Source organism: Corvus hawaiiensis, chromosome 7, assembly GCF_020740725.1.
Source record: "Corvus hawaiiensis isolate bCorHaw1 chromosome 7, bCorHaw1.pri.cur, whole genome shotgun sequence".
NCBI lineage: Eukaryota > Metazoa > Chordata > Aves > Passeriformes > Corvidae > Corvus > Corvus hawaiiensis.
This window is the reverse complement of record NC_063219.1, coordinates 18,647,990-18,672,664: the sequence shown is the minus strand read 5'-3', so window position 1 is coordinate 18,672,664 and position 24,675 is coordinate 18,647,990. Positions and strand designations below refer to the sequence as shown.

At 37.8% G+C, this 24,675-nt stretch overlaps 2 long non-coding RNA genes across 3 annotated transcripts; one reads left to right on the top strand and one right to left on the bottom strand.

Moving 5' to 3' along the window:
* Positions 1–363: 363 nt before the first annotated feature.
* On the top strand, positions 364–19,208 carry LOC125328938. Of its 2 annotated transcripts, XR_007204967.1 has the most exons (4): positions 364–2,462; positions 7,563–7,634; positions 14,552–14,654; positions 16,612–19,208. It is a non-coding gene; the product is annotated as an uncharacterized LOC125328938 (long non-coding RNA). The 2 variants fall into 2 exon arrangements; XR_007204968.1 differs by lacking the exons at positions 364–2,462; positions 7,563–7,634 and adding an exon at positions 7,661–7,909.
* A 99-nt stretch (positions 19,209–19,307) lies between these two features.
* Positions 19,308–24,265, bottom strand: LOC125328939. The gene is made up of 3 exons (XR_007204969.1): positions 24,193–24,265; positions 21,707–21,909; positions 19,308–19,363 (listed from the first exon to the last, which is right to left on the bottom strand). It is a non-coding gene; the product is annotated as an uncharacterized LOC125328939 (long non-coding RNA).
* Positions 24,266–24,675: the final 410 nt, after the last annotated feature.

Genomic DNA, 24,675 nt, shown 5'->3' with positions numbered 1-24,675 from the left:
TCGCGCCCCCTCCCTGGGGCTCGGATCGCGGCAAGGAAAGGGGGCGTGTCGGAGGACACCTGCTGTGTAAAAAGCCCCTACTGTTTAATTAGTCATTTCTGGACGATGAGCAGCTTCACACCCAAGTAACGAAAAAATCCTTTTTAATCAAGATTAACCGAAATAGGATTATCTTCACTGAGTTGAGCATGTGTTCCCGAGATTCCCGCTTTAATCACTTACATGTGCTTTGATGTTTTTCATTTGCTAACGGGATTATTATTTTAATGGTCATTTGCTATTGTAAGTAGTGTTAGCGCCAACTAGTAAAGATGCTGAAAAATCGAGGTTTCGAGTAAAACACTGGAAAATATATATTTAGGTTATAAAATTTTCATTTGATACAATCTGTGCCATAAAAGTCTAAAATTGTGTGCTGCAAACGCTGTCCAATGGACCAAGTAAGGGGCTGTGTGTGCTCTATTTAGGGATGGGAACAGTCTCTTAGGTCTTAGGTGCTGGGCTCCTGCAGACTTACAGGACGATTGATATTGCTGTCACTGGTTAAACTGCAGGTGCCACAAAGCTGAGACATGGTCCATATCAGCAGCCTGAACACCCCTCAGCAAACATGGACAATAGGTGCTTTCAACAGCTTCATACTAATGTTAAGCATAATGTTGCTTTTATAACCTACAGCATGGTGTCTTCTGATCATTAGGTACCGGGGAGGTGTACTCAGCTGTAGGTCTGAAGGTGAGAAACAACAGTACAATTTGAATTTCCCAGCCTTCTGCTCCCTGCCTCAATCCAGCAGCAAGCTTGGTTTGGTTCCAGTGTGCATCTGTCTTAGTAACAGAGCAGTAAAAATTCAGTCTGTAAAGGCCAGCAAAACAGCTTATAAGTTGCCAGTGGTTTTGGTTTTCTGTTTTCTTTTTTTTTCTCTCTTCACAGCTTACACGCATTTTTTGGGAACTGAGGTGCATGGGCAGATCTGCATTGTCTGCCACGTCGTTCTTCCATAGACCAACACTAAGAAATAAGTATCAATGGCAAAACCTTTTAATGGTTAGGCAGAACTTTTCACTCAAAAAAAAATTTCAGTCCATATGCTGTTGTGGGAACAAGTATTTCCAGCACCATGAATAAAACCATAAAGCCAAGGTGAATGCTGTACTGTTGGAATGACTTAAATGTGACCTGCTGCTGTACAGTAGCATACAGAGTACCCCATTTATGAGGAAGAGTACAACAAAGAAGATCTCGGCAACAAAGAAATTCGCTTGCTCCCGGAAGGAAGTGCAGCAGTTAGAGACATGCTTTCTCCTTGAGAAACTGGAGGTCTGGACCTCCAGGCATGAAACAAACCTTCCTCCAGCTCTCATGAATGGAGAAGAAAGTGGAAACTACACTCCTGTATACACACAGCACAAAGCTGCACGGATTCAAAACTGCATTAAACGGAAACCCTCTTCTTTCACAAAAGAAGTGCCCTCTTCTGTCATAGTTTCCACCCTGGAATGTTTCGCAAAAAATACATTCACAAGCTGTTTGTTGTGAACAGTGTCAAAACCACTATTAAACACTAGTTTATTGTTACTTTTAAGGCATAGCAGCTGATACTGTGTTTTGAATGTGAGTCAGCTGTTCTTTTCAGGAGGATTTTGAAGAGCAGTTACTGATCTCTGGGGCCAGGCTGAGTTTAGTTCAAGCAGATCTTCATAAAGAAAGACTTGTTAATCTCACACCATTTCCTATCCTATGGCTGGCCTGCTGGTAGGTCCCCAAGGAAGTGCATCAGTGCACTAAAGACAGTGTAATTTCTAGTTTCTCACCACGTTTCTGAAAATCTTTGAGAGTAGGTTCCCAGTTTTCCAATTGTCTCTCCCCATCAGGACCAGTTATGCGTGTGGACAGCAGCCAAGGATGCCGGAGGAGGTTTTCTCCCCATTTTGCCTCTAGCAAGGAAGACAGAGTGCAGATGTTTGAGCAGTACATGGTGCCTGAAGAGCCACTCCAGTCCTCTCCCACAGCTCCTGTGGCCTTACAGCTCCCTGCTGCTGAGCCAGGTTTCTGTCAGGGCAATAAGAACAGCGACCACTAGCTGTGGTTCACCAGTATGGCCTTCTTCTTTCCCAGAAAGGAAAGAGAAAAGGTCATCCCGAGTTTTCCAAGCTTTCTAAAGACTTCTCCCGGAACCATAAAGCTTTTCCCAGTCTTTTTGTCCTTACTTTTGGAACAGCAACATCTGTTTCACCCTCGCTGCCAAGCAGCTCATTTCCTAGGTTCCCCATGCAATGGATCAGTCCTACAGTGACATGCACTTCCGCTTTATAACCCTGAAATGAATTGGTATCTACACAGATCAGACTCTGAATGCTACCACACACAAGTATCAGCAGAATGGATGTTGCATACAAATGGCATTTTTCTGGTGACTTCTTAAAGAGTACTATCAAACCTTGTATCTGTCCAGAAAGCAGGTAATAAGGCAACTTGGCACAGTATCCATAAACTGGAATGCCTGCCTGGTAGATATGGGTTGGTTTTCCTCCAGGTACAGACAAATCATGGCAGTTGCATATTGGTTCAGTTGAACAAGTAAAATACTGTACAAGGCTAAATAAATGAGCATGTCCTGAGTGCTTTGCACTGGAGGGTCTGCCAGAATTCAACATTTATTATTAATAGCTTATAAAAGATGAATGTCTATATCTGAATGTTCTATATTTGCTGAAGGAGGAATCTTGGCTTTTTAAGAGAAATCCCATTGTCCAAAGCCTAAATAAAATGTTCTCCTGCTAGATCGAAACCAATTCCTTCAGGTTAAATTTTATCTCCCAGCAGAGAATTATTAACTCAAAACATGTCACACACTCACACTAGTCTTTCTTTTAAAATCTGTTTTGAAGAGGAGATGTGTCTGGAAAACCAATATATTCCAATAACTCTTAATTGTTGGAAGACCCCCAAAAGATGAAATTGGATCAAAGGCCTCCTGAGATTATCCTAATGCGTGTGAAATATTTTAAAACTTAAGGGGTATTACCTCAGGGTTAGCTCTCTTGAACATCCAGATTTATGATGTACTTTGCAGGGCATTGATTGATATTGATTTACAAAGTCAGGGGTTTTCAGTGTTTTTCACAGCCTGGGCCATGTTTCAGTCCTACCTCTTCCATTCACAGCTGTGTGGTTGAATTTTCCCATTCAAGACTGTATCTTCCCATTCAGGACTCATAGAACTGGAGCAATGGTTTGTGGAAAGAAGATACATAAAAAGAGAATGAATACACTCGGAGTATTTAAACCATTTTTGCTCTGGGAAGAAGGAACAAAGCCATTATTAGATGGCTCTGCTTTAAGTAGAAATTCTCTTGGTAGCACTGTCTTAATACCTGTTTACCTTACGGATTATTAGTAGGTGCCAAATTTTGACATAAGTAATGTTGTTTTAATTGCAGACTGGACTGGATTATAAGAGATGCTTCATAGGAATACAGATGATAAAGTTTTTTCTCTAAATTCTAAACTTCTCCTTCACAAGGGAAAGGGAGAAACTGTTTCTTCAGTAATCTTTGTCCCTGAGAGCACTTACCCAAGCAATTTTTTTTCCTAAAATTAGGTTTTTTATAGTCTCAATGGCTTCTTTCAGTGGAGAGCAGGAGGCAATTAACAAAGTAGAGCTAATTTAGGCTGTAGAGCATTCTGGTCAACAGACCATTGATTATTTTAACACCTGAGTCCTAGAAATGGGTGAGGTTAACCACAAACATAATACCATGTTCATACTAGGTAAGATTTGGAACATATGCTAATACTCTTCAGAACATTCACACAACTTGAATGGGAAATCATGATAATCCTTATCATTAAATTTTTGGGTCTTTAAGATCTGCTTTAAATATCACAATGATTATATAAGTAGGATCTGCTACACCATAGCCTATATATGTCAAAATGGGATGTTGTCAAGAGGAGAAACATTCTGCTTCAGCAGAAATTCAGCATGGAAGAGAGGCATACTCATCTTCATCCTAGCTATTGGATTCTGGTGGAAAGTGACATCAAGGCTCTAAGGATGCCAGAAAAGACTGGTGGAGCTGCTTTCCCTCTGGATAACAAGTCCTATTGTCTAGCATTCAGGTTCTACTGGTTACTTTTATGATGCTGTACAACAGTATAAACATTAAAAAATACAGCCGTCCTTTTGTAAAACCGAGCATGTCACAAGGTGGAAGATAATACTGTATTTTTGAAATTAATTTTATATGTCAGCAAAAATTATAATTTGTCTATAAAATTATGATTCCCTATTTTAATGTAACTTTTATTTGTATTTCATACAACGATAGAATTTTTTAAATTCTCAGAGATTATTGAGTGCAACCATTAACCAATGTAACTTAAAGTGGAAGGTTCATGAATAGTTTCACTTTATGCTTTACATCTATTACACTGTGTGTGTCAGCATTGCCGCATTCAGGGTGAGCTCTTGTGTTTAAATATCATTATTATGTACCTACCCAGTATTTTTTGGAAATCGATTTTTGAGTAAAATCTATAATAAGACAATCCACTGATGTTTAAACAAAGTAATTTTTATAAATGCACAGAAGATTCAGAACTTTTAGAATGAATATACCTCTTACCTTAGAACATGAACTCCTTTAACTAAGTTTTCCTACTCATGATATTTCTCAAGGCTGTGTTGCAAAAAACAGCTGATACCTGAAATGGTCAGTCAGTTCACTGGGTAACACACACATGGATTTCTAGGTTACAAAATATTACTGGACTTAAATGAAGAGAAATTCAGCAATGCTTTATATTCCTACTAACAGTACTAAACACCTTTTGAACAGAAAACAAAGTTCAGCTGTAAGCTGACACTATTGGCTGCACTGGTTAGAACACAACATTGGCAATCCAATTTTAACACCTTTCATATAATACACAGCACAGCCAGCCAAGACTTTGCCCAAAGTATAGCCATTTTTTTTCAGAAGCATCCATAGATTTTCATAGCTGAAGTTGAAGAAATCCAAAATGGAGGAAAATTTTCTTAATGGGCTCTTCTGGCTTTTTGTGCAGGGAGAATTGCAACACCAGAGTTTTAGTTTTTAAACAGAAATACCTAAGCAACTTTTTTTAGATTTGTTGTTTTTCTTGTTTCCCAGAATTATATAAATGATACTAGACAAGGCTTTTTGGGTAATACATTTTGGCTGTTCACAATCTGAAAAGAGAAATAGGAAAGGTAACTGTTCAGTGCTCAAAAAAACCCCACAGGAATTAGTAAATCTTGTTTGGATATTAAATTAGTGTTTTGGATAACTGATCTGTTATGGCTGTTTGTGCCATGTAAAGAGCAGAAGTGGGGTACACATGTATCTGCCAGGACTGTGGCAGAAGGATTTTGCCTTCCTCCCCCTTTTCACAGAGGCTCTAGTTCCAGTTGATGATCCCTGGTTGCAGGGGAGATGGGGCTATAGCCCATTAATACATGCGAGATTCATCTGCATAATTGTAAATGACACACCTCCCAACTACGAGTTTAGATTCTCATACCCCTGCAAATTGCTTTAGGCTCACAGCCTAAAAGGCAGTGTATAAATGAACAATATTCATTATCATCTGAAAGCTTTTCAGTCTGAACCACTGAGCAGAAAACCTGTGGAATCCTTTGACTCCAGTGCACAGGTTGTGCCCTCTAGGACCTGGTGCCAGTCTGAATCCAGAGAAAAAGTTGCTGTAGTTCAGCTGCCTACTGTCATGCTTTGCATGGCTCAGATGAGCTATTTTTAAATTACTATAATTGATTTTGCTCATAGTTACACAAGAGATCATATATTCTCATGTTTCGTACCTAAAGTAGACAAACTCTGGACAGCCTGCCATTTCTAAATTCTTGGAAAGGACTCTGTCCCTAATACTCAGACTCAATGAACATCCTGGTTCTCTGGCATGCCTGTATTCATTCCCATCTGTCATGCTGGCATTGTTCCCACTCAGAATTATTGATGCCAATTTTAACAGGGCATAGGTGCTAACCAAACATGGTTTTAGAGGGACAGCTTTCATAACACAGCAAGTGCCATCTCTTTTGCCAGGAGATCCTGCTGTTTGCAAATAATTCCAGCTTAAGGCCACATGCTTCATTACATGGGATCACATCTGTAGATGCTTGTGGGTATTATTAAAAAAAAATCAACAAATGTCTACTGTATTTCTCTTTCAGTTTGGCTCAGTGCTTGGAATTCTGTGAATGAATGCTCTGCACCTTGTTAGCAGGAGTGAGCCATAGGCTGTTAGATACTCTGAGCAGTCTTAACAGGTTACTGCATCAAAGCTGGCACAACAAACTGCAGAGTTTAGCAGAGCTGTGCTGCTTTTTTCAGGTGCCTTTTGACTGCTTTGTGTATGTAGTTTGTTCTGAGGAGAGAATGATAGAGCATTGTGTTTTGCACCACAGCATTTGCCTTTCCAGGTTCTCAACAGATTTGTGTGTAAGGCATATTCTGCCCCCACCCAATTGTAAAATGGCACATATGTACTACAACATTAATACTGCTTATTAAAGTTATTAGTCTATATAATGCTCTATAAAAGATACATATTGTACATATAAGGATACATATATTGTATTTATATGTATATCACATTAGTATCATAGTAGTATATTGTAGCTGCACTTGACTCCTGTTTTGCCCCCTGAACAGATTACTTGTGTTTGTAGAATTACACTGTACTGTATAAAAGCTAGAAATAGCTTAGGAAAAGAGCAAAACCTGTTCATGAGCCTCAACTGGACAACCCACTAAGCTCAAATTTTGAAATAGAAATTTGTAGTGAAGCAAAAGAATATTTTGCCCAGAATATACCTCAGAAAATACTGTTTGGAATAAAATAAGATTCAGGGTAGATAATTTCCAGCCATATGTTTCCAGTCATCATTTTTGACTCTTAGATATTCCATCATTCAGCCAGGATCTGTGGAAAATAAACCAAAAAACGCAACCCCCTCGACACCCGTAGTGTTTTGGCTCAATAGCACTAGGAAGACCTCGGTTCACATGCTGTCCATAGAAATGTATTTTTGCAAATCAGAAAAGGTATTTTCAGTTGTTCTCTTTACTAGCAAAAACCACCGAAGGCTGTTTTCAGTTGTATTTTACCTCTGTCTAAAAAATGTTGAATCTAAGAACGTACAGAAGAGTCAAACGTTTTTTAGAGTCCTAGCACTTCAAGGATGCAGAGTGACAAGTAGACACATGAATATATTGAAAAATTCTGTTGGGAATCAAGGTTTAAAATAACCGAACATTTCTACTGACTGTACATTTCAGAGTAGTAATATGTATGTTTCTGATCATTTTGTTATTGTTTAGCATGTTTATGAAATTGGGTACAGTTCACAAGATTTCATAGGCTTTGAAGGATACTTAATGTGCTTTTCCTATGCTTTTGATAACTTCAAAATACTGTATTGAGCTCAAGAAACAAAAAGCCTCATTTCACAGTAGATTACTGTATCAATTGTAACTGATCTTTACATCCTCTCACCTGTCTTCTGTCCTTAGTCTTTTTGGCAGCTAACCTGACCTTGTGGGCTGTCAGCACTGATTTGTTTTCCGTACCACTTGGACTCAGAGGTATTTTGTTTTTCTTTTTCTTATCTTCCCCTGCCTCCTAAAAGTGCCCCCTCATAATAATTGTATACCTTAGAAATCATCTGTCCCTCCGGTAAGGGCAGCAGAGTGGCAGAAGAGGTGTATGTTATTAGTGCCATGGAATGAAAAACTTCAAGGCATATGCTGGAGAGAACAAGGGTTTTCCAACCCAATAGCTCAGGAGAGGTGAAAAGAAGGTTCTACTTCAGCACAGTCAGACCAGGAGCTGCCTCATGGGAGGGCTGTTGCACTTTTGGGTGAGCTGTATTTTGATTGTTTCTTACCAGCCATAACAGCAAAGTTATAAGGCTGCCTGGTTGGAGTCTCATCTCTGAGATGTTGCAGTGAACAGCCAGTCCATTATCTCTCTGTACAAACCTCAAATCTTTTCCCTAAAATATGAAGTCAGATGTGGTACGCTTGTTAGGGAATACCTACCAGCAGCATTGCCGGGGCACACAGTTGAGTAGCTGTAAAAAATGACTGGCGCATGTCTAGGCAGCTTGGAAGCTTTGGCTCATTGAAACTGCTATCTCTAGAACACCAATAATTAAAGATAGCTGATTTGAAAAAAGCCATGTCTGGATTGCTCCAATTCATGGCTGGACTGTGTTTTTAATGCCTCTAAAATGACTAATAGTGTGTATAAATAGTGACATCCAGTGTTCAGTTAGATCAACCACAGGTCTGTGTTCCGTAAAGCCTTTTAATTAAAAGATTTATTACAGACCCTATTTAAAATGCCTATGTAAAGATAGTAGATAACCTGCCAACTGCAACACACCTCCACAATAAAAATTTCCTTCCTGGCTTGTTGGGGAACAAGAATGGTGTGGCTCTTGTATAATGCTTTAACTTTCTTTTTTTATGACAGCAAGAGTCTGATTATTCCCAGGTGTTTTTGATTTCTTCTTTCTTTGCTTCTGTTGCTGTGAATGTGGCCATTAGGGCAGCAGTCATAAAGGATGTGTTCACCACTTCCTTCTCCGTCTGTCTCTTAACAGAGCCACAAGTCCACCGTCTTCTATCCACATTAATTCCCTGAGGTATCCACACAGTATTTGTGTTGACTGCCTTAATTTTGATCTTCTCTAATCATTCCCTGCCAGATGGCAGTTAAAGTTTAATGGTCCCTGTAAAAATAGTTCCCTTTCTTCTTTTAATCAGTCATGTGTGTTTGCTTAGCTAACTGTTAGATGTTCAGAAAGCACGAAGGGACCACCAACACAATTACTTCAAAATACACATCCGTATTGTGATTTCAGTGTTACGTAAAAGTGAAGAGTTATAGTGTAAGTAAGATTCCTGGAAATTAGTATGGGCTACATTACCTTAAATTTTCTTTGTTTCTTTAGATTTATTAAAAAGATTAAACTAATAATTTGTGACATTTCATGTAATCACATGTAGATTACTTTCAGTATTTTCTAGGCTCAAATGTTTGTGTTTTCTATGCTAGAAAGCATATGAGTATTATGCTTTTAGGGATGAATTGAGCAATACACTTAAGCATCTGCTTAACTTTAAGTACCTGTGTATAGCTAATGATAGATAATAGGGCCTTGAGCAAGGTATTTCGAAGTATGCTTCACCTTAGGCCCCTAAGTACTTCCAATGAAATGATTTACCTTCTTGAATTTTTAAGAGTATGTATTGACACCTAATGACACAGAACTTGAAATTTTCCAGTATGTGTTTACTTGATTGAAGCTTATTAGGGGTTCAGGCTTTTGCTGAATAGAGAATTTAATTCAATTGCATATTCATGCTATGCCTAAGTAGCAAATCACTTCAGAGGCAAATGGTTTAAGCTATATCAGACACCTATGGAGTGAGCAGGTAAGGTTATACCTCTGAGGAATACGGAGAGCCTGGGAAAGTGATAAATTAGCAGTCTAATCCAGCTCAGAGTACTGCCAGAGAAAGGGGTTCTGTGGAATTAAATGGAGACTGGATCAGGGTCTGAATGCCTTGCCTAAAGCAATACAGGAAATATATGGCAGAGTCACTAACAGAACCCAGATCTCCTGATCCAAATTAGATTTCGTTTGTATCTAACATCTGTGTATGCTGCAACTGGATGTGTCATCACAGCCTGCACAGGCCAGCTTCTAGATTAAAGCTCGCATGATAACTCCTACGCACACTGCAGGAATCACACCCACTTACACATCCCAGTAAGATGAGACTTAGCAGAAGTGCAGACCATCCTACTTTATTCTCCCTAGCAGAAGGCTGAGAAAATAGGGATCCTTGTACCTTCCTTGAAATCATATTTTAACAACCATGTCCAGAAGTTTTAAGATATGACAAACTATGCACTATGACAGTACTCTGAACCTTCTGATCACTTAGTGCTTTTTGATTTTGCCATCAATGCCAGGGAGTTGCTCCAGCTCCAATTTTCCTCATTATACTTTAATTAGCAATAAGCAATTTGGTTCTAACATAATAGAAATTTTGACCCAAAGGAAAAATTCTCTGTCCTCCATCTAGGTATTTTTCCTCAGTTCCTTTCTACATGCAGGTTTTTTGGGTAAGATCTAGGCCTGAGAGCAGAGATGTGGATGGGACGGTTTGCATTATGATAATAACCAGATGACCTCACTGACATCAGAGCCTCAGGGTACTGGATTCTGGCAAAAACATAGTAAAAGTCAATCCCTGCACAAAAGAATGTGAAGTATAAATACACAAGCTCTTTGGTAACTCTGGGATGGAGAGGTTGATTCGCCCACTGTCAGACTGTGGCCATTGCTAGTGACTCACTCTTGATCTCTTGTGCCTTAGCCAATGGCCTTAAACCCAGAAGCACCCTTCTTCTCTACTTACAATTAATTAGAAAGAGAGCCCAGCTTTGTTACTTTTGGTATGTCAGAGTTGTAAAATCTGTCCGCTGTGGAAGAGTGGACATACCTTTATCTTTCTGTACCCTGGTTTCCTCTCCTGTTTCCATATCAGACAAGCATACACTGGTTCCTTACTTGGTTGGCTAAATATTGCAAAGATAAACAAGCCAAGCAGAGCTTGCTGGGCTGATGATGGTTACTAGCAGGCATCAAAGTGAAGGTGTTCCCCTGTGGACACAACCCATCATGGTTGGGCTGATGCCCAGTTCATAGGAGGGAACATGAATCTTCCAAATGGAAAGGGAGATAAATTGCATCTAAACATGCTAATGATGATAATGTAGAGAGACAGATGTGGTAACTGAGCATTCAAATCCCTCCATACACTCTTTACTTCTGCTACACTATCACATCATATACTACTGACTAATATAAGCCAGATGCAAAACCAGAATGTTGTTTGAGTTTATATTCTTGACATCTCCAGATCTGTACAGCTTATAGATAGAACATTTTTCCCTGGCAAATTCACACAAAGGTCATTTTTATGAGCTCATATAAAGAGTGAATTGGAAAGCAATCACTGGTGTTTGTTTCAGCTGCACCACTTCTGTTAAAGAATTCTTACTATAAAAATCAAGGCAAAGCACAGCTCAGAAATCTGGATTCCGTGCAAGGAATTTTGTTTCCTTGTCCATTGTGTGGCCACTCACACCTTTGCAAAGAGGATGCCATTTAAAGGCTTGTAATTCAGAAGTGGCTTGGATCAGCCTTACATAAATGTAAATGTAATATGTAAATGACATAATGATTTCCCAAGGTGAAAGGCAGCAGAGGAGGAGACACAGAGCTCTGCCAAGTGAGGTCAAGTGTGGAGAATACGCAACAACCATGCAGAACACTTATACACCTGGTACAGTACATGCCAATTGTAAAGGCAGAAAGCCAAAGGTAATGAGCACTGTGAGAATTACCAAGAGCTCCTTTTTGGCCCAGGCTCTTGCTTGTAATTGAAGCGCTATCCTCTACTGATCCTTCAGGTAGTGTCGGAACAGTTTTATCCAGGCAGGTTTCAAGGGAGAATCAATCCCTACCGAGTAAAAGAAACTTCCTTTACATTATAGCTCTGTGCTACAAGCAAGCTATGGATGTGACTCGTGAGTATTCTTAATAGTTTCCAAAGAAAGTGAAATTCCTGAGAGAGATTTTGATTTTAATTTAGAAAGTGATTTTTATGTGTGCTCCAAGATGACTAGAAAACTGTATGTATGTTTACATATTTATGTTATTAGAACATATAATGAAATGTACGTTAAAGCGCCTTTATTGCATTTATTAGAATATATGTTTTAAAATACTTCTGTACAGTACTAGGAAAGAATAAATCAAATATTAGCCATCCAGGAATATTCTCCATTAGTCTGTACTCTCCATCAATTTTAACAATGGGCTATTTATTTTTCTTTAACTGGATTCTAATGTATTCACAGACATAGAGTGGTTATAAGACACCATAATGTTATTCCTGGATAACAGATTTTAGCTTTTATATATCCTAGTGAGCTCCTTCTCTACAATATTGAATTTCAAGAAATTGGTGGCTACTCTGTGATGTTGAAAATTTCCTTCTATATGTCTTCAGCTGCCAGTCTTTGAAATCTCTTTTAAAGGATAATCTATACTTGAGAAAATAGCCAGACTGAAAAATCAAAGTCTAACTTGGCAATCTCACTGAAGTAGTGAGATGTAGTAGTCGCTTGGCTTTCCTTGCCTTCCACACTCTTCCTTCATATGTTTTTATTTCAGTTACAAACTATTTAGGACTAACACTTGCTTTTGCTTTTGAAAGGGGATCTGGGATAATTGTGTGCTTCCTAAATAATCAAATATATATTTTATTCTTTTCATTTTATGGGTATGAGGCATCTGAGTTCAGAAGCATCCTTCAGAAATGTCCATTTCGGAAAAACATTCTGAGACTTTTAAAGATAGAGTAGTAAACCTGGGAAGCACTGAATGTTTAACTGAAAAATCAGAAATACCAGCAAAATAATTATTGGAGCTGCAGAGAATCTGCAGGTTTACAGAAGACTATAATGCAAACATTTTTTGCTGATAGTTCTTTTTTCCCCCCCTTCTTTTTAACTTTTTTTTCCCCCCTGGAAGTTCAGTGATGTACTATAGTGAAAGGAAGGAACTGTTAAATTAATTTGAAACTGAAAATTAAAAACCAATAGACTTTACTGCAAATAGGAAACGGTGGAAACCCCCTGTGATTCAATCACTGCAAACCAGACTGGGAAGAGCAGTACACTTGATGGCACAGCTGCAAGGACGAAGCAAGCTGGCCTCTCTGTTACTGTTGATTTTGGTCTGGGAAGACACATAGTAAGTAACACTAAATACACTATTTCTATTACAATTTTCTATTTCAAATCATGGAAGGACCTCCCCTTCGGCTGTCTGTAACTGCTGAAGAGCATCACGTAGTTAATTTCTCTGTTTATCAGTAAGGCATCCTTTGAATCACACAAAATGAGTACACTGGTAGAATACAAAACCAAAACACCACACACAAACGAGAAAGGAGATAATACTAAATTATATTTTAGCTACTAGTGTACGTAGACTGACAAGTCTAATATAAAAGAATCTTCCGTACTACCGACTATCTTTTTATCTTTTGGTAACAATAAGAGAGAGTTTAACAGGACATTTACATCTGATTTAATGCAGAAGGCTTTTTTTGAGAAACAGAAACCCAAATTATAGCTGAGAGAACTTCAGAAAAGAAAATTCATCTTCCTCAGAAGAAACAATGTAAAGAAAACTTAGTAGTTGTATAATGTATCACTGCTTCAGCGTTCCTAAGTGGAAGTTAGCGGGTATATTAAACTGGCAGTTTATCCTCTTTGAATATATTGTATCCACCTAACTCCTGAGGAAAGCAAAAGAACATTAAAGAAGTGCTTTTGCACCTGTTACACTACACTTTGCATTTTTAATGCTTACCAGAAGCTGTTAGTGTTTTAAAATCTTCACCAAATGTATCCATGCAGCATGGAAAAAGCTGAAGTCGTTAAACTGCATATCACACAACAGAATCATCTTGCATTTAATGACTAGATTTCTAAAGCAATTACTAAATTTGGACCACGTACTGCCCTAGGGGGAAGCCAAGTTTTGGTTCGTTTTGAGAAATTAGTCTCCCCGGTGTGCAATAAGAGCGCTGCTGTTGACATAGGCAGCCACCAGCATGCAGGATGGCACACAGGATGTGTGAGCACAGACGGGCACGGTGTGTGTAGGGAGACCTGTCACGATGGAGCAGGTACAGGTGGTGGCTTCCCCTGCCCAGCAGCATGTGGGAGGCACTGCCAAGGCAAGCTGACTTTTCTGCAGGAGGTAGAAAGAGCCGGCCTTCCCTTTTTGATTGAATACAACTATTTTTTTCTTTACAGAGTCTACATCCTTGAGTTTTTCTCTCATTTTCCCCTTGTGTTCCCATGATAACTTGACACAGAGTAAACCTAAAATTTGTTCTTAACTCCAAACAGGCATTTAGTAATTGCCAGAGATAAAGAAACACTAAGAGTTTGGAAAAAAGTAAACAGCAGTCACAGCAAAAGTGTGTTAACGAAATTGGCGCATCTAATCTAAAATAGTAAAATGACCAAGTTCCAGGGCTGAATTATTCCCAGAAGTAGTACCATGACTTCATTCAGGAAGCATTACTCAGTGGGATTATAGCTGGAACATTTTCAACCTTAAGGATTCATCTCCAGAAACATCATTCTTGGAGTGCAAAATATCCTGAACCTCCCAGACCTAGAATAGGTTCTCTGTTAATAACTCACATTTCTGCATATCATAAACTTCAATTTGCTTGTGAGTCATTTTTCTGTTCAAGAATTGTGTAAAATACGAATTTTATATCAGTAAGGATTGAGAGTCCAAGGAATTAAGCTTTCACTGAAATATGGAATTTCCCTACACACTCTTGAAAATCCTGTCTCCAGTATAAAAATATTTCATTTTTTTTCTTTACAGAAGAAAATTCCATGCAGTTATTTATGGCCTCCCTGTAAGATAACATACATCCAGAGATGTGAGATAAGGTGGTCTCCTACCATGAAGTGGACTGTTCAGTGTGGTGAGAAAAAGAAGTTGTTTTTATTTATTTATTTACAAAAAAAAAAAAAAAAAAAAAAAAAAAAAAAAAAAAAAAAAAATTAAAAGTACCCAGAAAATTGACATTAATTGAAGCATGCAAAGCTATATGACATCAAGAGCTTTGGGGAGCTTTTTCCCTTGGTGCTTAAGACATGCTATGGAAATTTCTTGCCTGGTGGGATAAACTAATGGGCTGACAAAAATACAAACTCTCCCTAGCAGGAATTGCAGTAAAGGAGTGTCTTAGTTCAGAGTGCACTGGAGAAAACACCATATTCATTGTATCTTGACTTTCTTTCTATTACACAAGAACTCAAACTGAGCAAGAGTGTCCTTGATTTCACTCATAAATACTGTGTAGAAAACTGACAGTCCTTTTATTTTTCTTTAAAACTGATATGGGGGTGGTGGTCCTGAATAAATATTTTCATCTGGAAAAACATGTGGAGTAATGTTCATTATACTAAATACTTAACCTAATTTAAACTTAGGGTTTTTTTCTTGAATGTCATTCTTCCATGATTGTGAAACTTTGGTGCTTCCTTGGATGACGCCTTGGACGCCCACATGGAAATTTCCATTGGAATTAGGTTAAAGTAACTCACTCCTATAAGAGAGTAAATCAAGAAACTGGAACTATACTGTAGTTCTTATTGCATTCCTCTCAAAAATGCGGTTGCTGCCACTGGTGGTGGTTTTTTGTGCTGGACAGCCAATTTAAGAATTACGAGTAGTTGGAAAGCTTTTCTGTATTTGTCATAAAACTGTATTTTAATGTTGGTAGCTCAGATCACTAATCTAAACCTTGCTCCTTGTGTACCTGCATGCAAATGTGTAGTCAGCACTCCTATTATCATGTCACTGCTTCCAAGTGTACCCTTGACAGCTCACAGACAAGAATATCTCTTGAGGAGAAAGTAATTTAGTTATGTAGATCTCCCTATTATTTCAGTCCAAAAAGCTCAGCTTAAATAGACTATCAACTGAATTGAAATGTTTTTTGCAATATGCACTGATGTGAGACCAACAAACCTATTTTGCTAAGGTGCCTTAAGTAGACTTGGATCTTTAGTTTTAGCTGTGCTATTACATTTCCTTGAAAGCTCCCTTATTCATAAAAATAAAAAGGGGGGAGACACATTTTCTTGTGACTTAAAGGCACCTGGCTGTTGGGATTTTTGTCTTTCAGTTTAGGGAATAATGAGTGGGAAATCTACACGCCTTGTGTCTGAATGATCAACACTTGCATTGCCATGTGCTTTCCTGTTAGTGTGGAGGTACAAGCTGTGTGCTAAACACTAAAGTCAGGCTCAGATTCTTCTTCCAGATGCACATGTGCAACTTCTATAGCAGTGAGTGAAAGTTGCATACACCGATGAAATTTTAAATTAATACAACCTTGCATCCATTTGCCTCAGATGAGAATTTTAGTTTAAAGAATTAACAATTTACTGTCATTAAGTCCTTTAGCCCTTTACCATATTCATATTATGAAAATAAGAATACCTTTCACACACACGGTGTTAAAGAAAGACATAGTAGGAGGTGTGGAGTGTCTTGGCTGGGAAATCGTGTGAGTACTATGCACATACATTTCCTGAGTAAGCTGCTTATTGTTTCTGTTATTGTACTTCTGAACAATTTCTGTTGGCAACAGGGTATTGGCCATACATTCACAAATTTTGGGGCAGAATCCATTCTGGATGCTAGCTTGCATCCTGATTTTTATCAAATGGCTGCTTCAAAACGAGGTTTTTTTACATTAGATAGTTCAGCACTTTATAAAAAGAAACATGGTTGAAAATACATTAAATTGCAGTAGGTATGCCACACTGAACACATCAGATAAAAAAGAGCTCAGTTTGACACAAAAATTGTGGATATTAGCTAATTTACACATATAAACTGTGAATATTTTATTTTGTATTCTGGAACAGGTATAACTCCACGACGTTGATTGTAATTTCATCTTTCATCACCAGCAGAGGGAGCAGCAGTGACTGAGCTGCACAAACCGTGGGGGTTTAATCCACTCCATCAGCCAAATTCCCTCTGCAAACACCCTGAAAAACCTCTAGTGCTGTCAGCAGGAACCAAAGAAAAATGTCTGATCCTTGAATACGTTAAAATATTCCTATTTTCTTCAAAGTAAACTCTTGTGTACCCCCTTAATTAAATGAGTAGCATCACATTCACAGCTTTGTGAAAAATATATGGCATACGAGTGGTATTTGGAAAGAGATCAGAGACCTGACTACACAGACCATAGCCATCACATCTCTTAAGCCAAAATCATGCTTCAGAGATATTTAGCAAACTCTGTTCCTGATTTTGCAACTTAAACCACAGTTCTGTGGGAAGACACAGTTCAAATATGAAAACTATAGTTACTTGAGACCTAAGATTTTGAAAGATGTTGGAATGCATTTCAAAATTGTCAGTTGTTGTAGTTTGCTTTCAGACAGTGTTTAAAAGTGTCAGAATCCTTAAATCAGTCCTCATTTTAGCATTTTCATTCAACCAATCTAAAAAAAAAAAAAAAAAAGGGAAATTCACAGCTGTTAAAAAAACTTCTAAGAGAAGACTGGATTTAAAGCAGTGTAGTCCATTACCAAAGCTCTGGGTTTGAACACTTCTGCTGTGGGAAAGCAGTAGAGAGACCCTCTGCTACACAACTCCTAATTGAGTCCTAATGTGCCAGTGAATACATTAGTTGGCTCTCTGACATTTCACCCATTTCAGTAATCATCTTCACCAAATATGAACACATATGCTATTGTAGACTAGATGACAAGGTTGTGCACATGAACTCTGTCTTCCTTCAACCTTATCAGCACCTCTAATGGAAGACACTTTGACTACAAACATGACGTGCTTATAAACACAGCCAAGACAAACCCAGCAGCCCAGTTCCTGCCCAGGATCATGTCAGTTCAGCTCATCCCAAAACCAGCCATCTAAAACTGAAAGCCTATCTACCATCATCAGCCTGACGTTTATTACATTATTTCTGATGAATGTAAAGCAGTAATAATATTGGGGAAAATGGTAATTATGGAGACTTCATATTACAGGCAGAGAAAAGATCAAGGGTTTGCTGGTGGTCTTGCAGGAAAAGAAGTGAGGGATCTCAGAGTTGCTCTGGGCTCTCCCTCACTGTGGTATCAACTCGCCTGGCTGTCAGAGATGGTGCCTAAGGAAGCACTACTGCAGGTTACTCTCAGCCTGTCTAACCTGCTAAGGATCTGGTCAGAATGCCTGGCAGGTGGGAGGTGGACACATGCTATTTGAAATGTTCACAGTGTTTCATAAGTAAATTATACTTAGTCACCAAAATTTCATTTATCCACTCTCAGTTTCCTGACATGTCACTGGCACTCTGGAGTCTTTTAGCTATTGGTGTCAATAATATGAAAAAATTAAATCTTCTTACCTTGGGAGGCTTTACAGTAATGACACACCACTCTTCAGAATCCACATCAGCATGGTCCTCCCAGTCACTTATTTGGTTGAGGGCAGGGCATTGACCGTACATTTTTTAATACCTGCAAAGAAAGAAATTTCGTATCTTTCCTGACCAAAAGTATCTTTGATAAATGTCAGTGTTACTGTGTCGAAACAGCTTATTCAGTGGGCTATCCTGCCATAGGGGCTAAACAAAAGTCACAAGGCTTTATTTTGTTAAAGAAATATAATTTTAGCCACTTTGAAGAAAGGGCAGAGGATGGATTACAAGTGTAACTGTAGCATTTCTTGTGTTTATCACACTTAAAATACAGCAGTGCAGTTTGGTTTGCAGCATGTGATCTTATTAATTTATATGCGTTCATATTAATAATTAATATTAAAATCACTTTAATTAATTTTTGCCATTGGATTCCTTGAAAGGGAATTTAAAGCATGCTTTCACTGTATATTTAACACAGTCCATTTTTTCAATTTTGCTATATGTGATTCCTCTTGAATTTCTAAAGTAATTTTTATCATTTCCCAGAATTGTCTACCATGTAAGAAAAGAACCAACAATTTCGGAACTCAGAAGGATGAGTGACACTATTAACAGTGATACTAATAATAATTCAGCAATTGAAGTTCTGTGTATCTCTTTCATATAGCACTAGTCACTGGATATTAATTAATTACATGGTATTTACTAATGTAGCTAAAATGGGTCTGAGTTGTTGGACCCATAAGCTGTTTTTGTCTGCAATCTGCAAAGGTGATAATTTATCTTTAAAAAATATTTCTTTACAATGTTGCTTTCTGATCACTGCATCATTGATCACTAAATCAGAAATATTTTTTGCCACTAGTACTGAAAGGCTAAAGTTTCCACATGCTTTAAGTGCATTCATCAGCAACATAATTGCTCACTTTCCTATAGCTTAATTTGCCCAAACATACAGAAATCTGCTCCAATGTTTTCATTGAAGATGACAAATACGCAATGATACTGTGGGCTGTCTGGTTTTGGTTATGATCCATAAGTGTATGTGCTATTTAACAACCAATAAAATATGACAGGCATATATAATTCTGTCTGAGCAGGAAAGAAGATTTTATTGCTCAGGTTTTAGTCACACATGCCTTACATAAAGTTGTACAGTCAGATCAGTATTTTATTGTTACTTACCATATGTGTTACACCCCTTAGGCATGAAAGAGCAAGCTCAAAAGCATTAACCTTATCTGCAGAAAAAGAAATTACTTCAAATAAGTTTATAGTCAATACAGTCTTTCTTTAGGAACAAAACAAAAAAAACTGGAAACAAATCTACATATCTCATAGACTTCAGCCACAGAAGAAAGGAACCATTATTTCAATCTTAGCTTTATCAGCTTCTTTCTTAAACACCTTATCTCCTCTTACATGCCAAAATAATTCAGTATGCACTACTATGGATGACATCAATAAGTGCTATCTGTCATCACCCTACCCACTGTATCCCCCCAAAGCTCCTGGTATTGGGGGTCTTGGCCTCACACAGAGAAAACATTGCTAATCTTATAACAAGGTTATGTGCATAAATTTATGCATACATTTATCAGAATCACCAGGTATGTTGTGCAGAGGCAGATCAGTGGTGAACAGAGAACTCAGCAGGACACATCTGCACTCTGTTCACACTTCTCAGGTTCCTTGTACAGCTCAGCAGGAGAGGGCAAAAGGAGAGGTGATGATTTTGAGGCACTTCTGCAGTTACGGAAGAATTCCAGAACAAATTCCACTGTCTTGTTTTTTCAGAATACACAGATTATATTTTCTTTAATACACATGGGAACCAGAATTTATTTTTATGATGCACTACCTGCATTTATCTCCACCAGTTGAAGAAGTACGCTAACAGCCTGCAAAGCATTACCAGGGCAGGATATGAACCTACACAGGATATGAATTTATAAATGTCAAAGGAGTGTAGTAGTAGCAACATGTAAATCAAAGTTCAGAAAGCCAGAAAATCTTACTTTAAGATCAGCTGATGCAAGGTAGCAACATAGTTATTTTTTGGAAAAACTAGTACTTTTGTGGCACCAGACTGAGGGACTGAATCATCAGCAGGCTATGACCTGACAATGATTGATTCATGATAGAAGAAAGGGAGAGAAAATGAGTTGTATTTCAGATTCCAGCATGCAACATACCAAAAACACTGAGCAGGGTCTCTGAAAGCCAAGTAAAGAAGCTTTCCAGCTTTCCTGTTTCTTTGGGCACTTTATTTATCAAGACAAACTGAAAAAAGAAAGAGCTACAATATCTTCATTTAAAATGTACTAGGTAGCTGTCTGAGATATTTTTAAGCAACACTGGCAGAAATAAAGGAGGATCAAAGAAATAATATTAAGAATATTTAAGACGTTTATCCTGGATAAAGTTGCTATTCTCAAGCTTCAAATAAACTAATACAGAGCTCACCCAAGCAAAACTTCAGTGCAAGTTCCTTAGAAAGAAGAAAAAAGTGTAATTTTTCTCTGCAATCACATATTCACACAGAAATAGTGTATTTTTATATATAGCTAATGCTGGATGACTTTATGGCTGACTATAGAAGTCTGAGGATTACAGAACCATTGCCTGAAGAGTGAACACTTGAATTTAGCCTTACTAGTTGCTAATATTTTTCTGATTCTATTTTTTTTTTTAATAAAGTGATTTCAGGTTTGTGAGCAGCTACCTATAATAAGAAACAATCCGTTTGAAACACTGGAGAGTGTAAGTAGAAGGTGTTAATTATAGCTAAATGCCCAATTCCCCTCCCCCCCTCTGGGCTAAACCCTACAGTTTTAGGCTGCTTTCATTTCAGTAACCATTTGATCTTTCCCAGGAGAGGATTTCGTACTATTTCTTTTAATCTTCTCTGCATGCAGTTCAAAACTGGCTTGCTGAACTCAATTTAAGTTAGTGTTTGCGTTTATGAGGAAAGGATCGCATGGTCTACAACAAAACAAATAAAAATAATGGTTATAAATGTCAGTTAAGAAAATTGTGTGAAGTAAATTAGGTGCTTATGAATGTATCTATGCAAATTTTAGAATGATGCTATTACTCCCTCTGCTCACTATGATCTGCAGGGAAAATATGATTTAGAAACCTTCGACCTTTGGTAAGTACAATAAGCTTTTACTATGGTGCCTTTGCAACTAGTAAACAGGCAAGAAACTTAAAAAATATTTTGAGAATAAAACACATTGATGTTTCACTCTATACACATAAGGATCTTCAGTGACTATAAGTAATTAACCAGACAGAACAAAGTTAAACAAACACGTAAATCTTTGCAGGCTGGACATTCTATGCAGTAAATAATGCAACACCTCCACTGTCACCAGATAATGTGCACTGTGCTAAATTCGACTGAGCCACATTTTGGCACTAGCATCAGTGCCAAACAGACTTATCTTGTAACTTTTACCTCTAAGGATCAAGTCTCCAGAAATCAAAATGGCTCCATTGAATCAAACTAGATAGGATTTACATTAAAGTAAAAGCAGGTCATGCAGTCAGCTAAAAAATTGCAAAATGTGTTTACCCACCTCAAAATATTGCTCCATATCTCATTCCTTTTGTAAGAATGTTTGTAAATCTACAAGAATTATTTTTCACATCCATTGTTTTAATAAAGTTCCAAAGAGACATTCATTTCCCAACTTCCTGCTAGCGCTGCAATAGCAAAATATGCTGCTGGTGCTGGCCATAGTCATGTCCACAGTTGGGTTCAGACAAAGTGACAAATCAGCTGTAAGAGCCAAACGCACACAGGAGAAGTTGCAGCAATACCCTAATTATGCTTACAAAAGAAAAATATACTGCCAGAAATACTGAATAAATACTTTGCAAACAAACAGAAAAACCAAGATACAAGGAAAATAGAAAATAGAAAAAAAAAAAAAAAAGAGGAATCTAGCACAATATGTACTGGTCAGGACCCCAGAGAATAAGGATTTTCATGCATTAATACATCAAAACCAATTGGTAGCTTCATTTGGATTGCCTGTACCAGTCCAAATAAAATGTAGCAAAGCAAATTTATACTCAGGCCCCATTAAAACTGACTAATTTCAGAGTTGTTGAATTTAGGAGCATTTTATCATATAACTGGAACCAGAAGTTAATGTACTGAGAGTTGAGTTTCACTAAGATGAAATATTAATTCATGTTTATTGTAAATGTTGATTGTTTTAATATCCTGAATTTAGATGCAGAAGATTAGATGTAATGGGTTCTTTCCATATGTCACAATTAATCTAGTTGCTCTTTTAACTGTAAATTCTGCAAGATTTCTTTTTCTTACCTAAAAATTCAAGCAAATGATTTAAAATTAAACCATTTTTCCAGCACATGTAAAAATGTGTAAATGATAGAACTGGCAGTATGATGATTGTTTTACAGATAAGCATTTTCTTCATCATCTTCAAGGACATCCAGATTTATGATCTAATCACTCAGACCTTTAACAGGATGCATTTGAGTTTGATTAAAAAAGAAAACAAACAGCAGTGTGGATTTATTAATGAAATCTGGGTGACCTTTTCACATATGGAACACTCTCAAAATAGCAACCTTAAAGTTGAGTATGGTCTCCTTAGCTGCTTTAGCTTTGCCCATCCTAGTGTACAGCACGTTTTTGTTATGCTTTTTTAAATTGGCAAGTGCAAATTTTGGGAAACCATTTCCCCCTCCCCCTCCTTGAACTTTAATTGCTTAACCTACATCCTAATTCAAGCTGCTCATAAACCTTAGCCTTTGTTGTAGGTCCGACAGCTGCGTTATGTCAGTAGCAAGTAAAACCTTCACAAAGTTCCGGAATGCTGCAAGACATTTTATAGGTGCTGCAATAAAAGGCAAATTGAATTTACAAAAATGCATTTGTCACTGATTAAAAACTTACAAAGTTAATTGGAAACACAGTGTAGGTGTTGCCACACAACTAGAGGTGTAATTGGTGGTTTTAATTCAGTTGGAGCATGGGGGAGAGTAGCTGTTCATGTAAGGCCAGCAATCTTTTTCATATTTCTTTTCCCTTGAAGAAGCAGGGTGTTTTTACTGGAAGACTTGCATGAATGGTCAATAGCATTAAGATGCTAGCTGAGGAGTAGGGACCACCTCCATGCCTAGCTTTCAAGGCTGTATCAAAGTAAAATTTGCAAGTACCAGTCAGTGCCCATTAGTAATTGCAGGGTCCTTTGGGAAAGTTTTCCAGTCCTTTTCTTGTTTTAGGTTGGCAAAGCTGACACAGCAAGTGAGAAGGGGAGAGGGAGGTAACCAACAGCCCTGGCAATCAGCACCCTCCCCCTGGAGCTGAGTGAATTATCTCCACATAATCCACTTAACCTTTGCCATTGTGGGACCTGGGAAGTTGAAGGTATTTTTAAACTTGAGTCTTTTAATTGCCAGTTTATAGTGTCACTAGTCCAGCTCAGCTGGAAGGAGGAGGATTGGAAAATAGTTCCATGAGGCAATAGCTTTTCACCTCGGCTAGGAGTCCTAATTATTATTGGTTTTGTGGCTCAATGTCCTCTAAGACTGTGGGGACAGTGATCTACAGTGAATCCACAGGTGATGGAGTTTCTTTAATCACCACTTCTGGTTAACATGGCTAAAATATCAGAGATTCTAAACTGCTTACAATGTTCAACTTGGGTAATAAACATATTGTCATCAATTCTCAATATGCAGAAAAATCCAAGCTAACAAAAAATGTTGTGAAAACAGCTCTGTAACAATAAAGTTTAAGAATATGAGAAAGCTCCTTTGCAGTTTCTGTTCTTGGCAATCTCCACTTGATATAAAAGTTATTATTTTATTATTTACTTGATATTAAATTTTTTAAAATATCAAATAATCCCCTTATCAGAAAAACATTCCTTGAACAAATGCTGAAGGATGCTTCTGGGTAGTTTTCCAAAAACAAGATATGGAATATTTAATTAGGAGTGATTAGTTCAGTAGATTGCAATAGCTTGTGAGAGCCTTCTGCTATATTTTTATTCTTGGCTGCTTAAATTTAAATACCACTTACCTATTTTGTTGATAAATATTCCACTGTGCTGGACTGCATGTATGTCCACATTTCAGGGATCATCAAATCAGGCAAGGAATCATGCACGTGTTCTTCACAGAGACACCAAGAAATGGACACTGCACCTTTTCCCTGAATTTTCAAAAAAGCCCCAAAGAGTTAGGCATTCAGCTTCTTTGTACATCTAAATTTTAGACTTACTGGATTGTATAGGTCCCTTAAGATTTTTTGGTTAAAAATGGGATACTGATTCCTTTTATTAATACTCAGGAAATTCTCACTCCTATAGTTTTTACCCCTTGTTCTCTTCACAGTTTTAAGTTTCCCACCCACTGGTAGAGACGAGGGGAGCATGTGGATGTTCTGCACTGCCAGGTGCACTCATACTTCACTGGGCAAGGATGTGGCAGACCTATAATGTTAGTTATTTTGCAGCAACACCGATAATCAGTGTCCATCATGCTTGTATTATATATACCAATC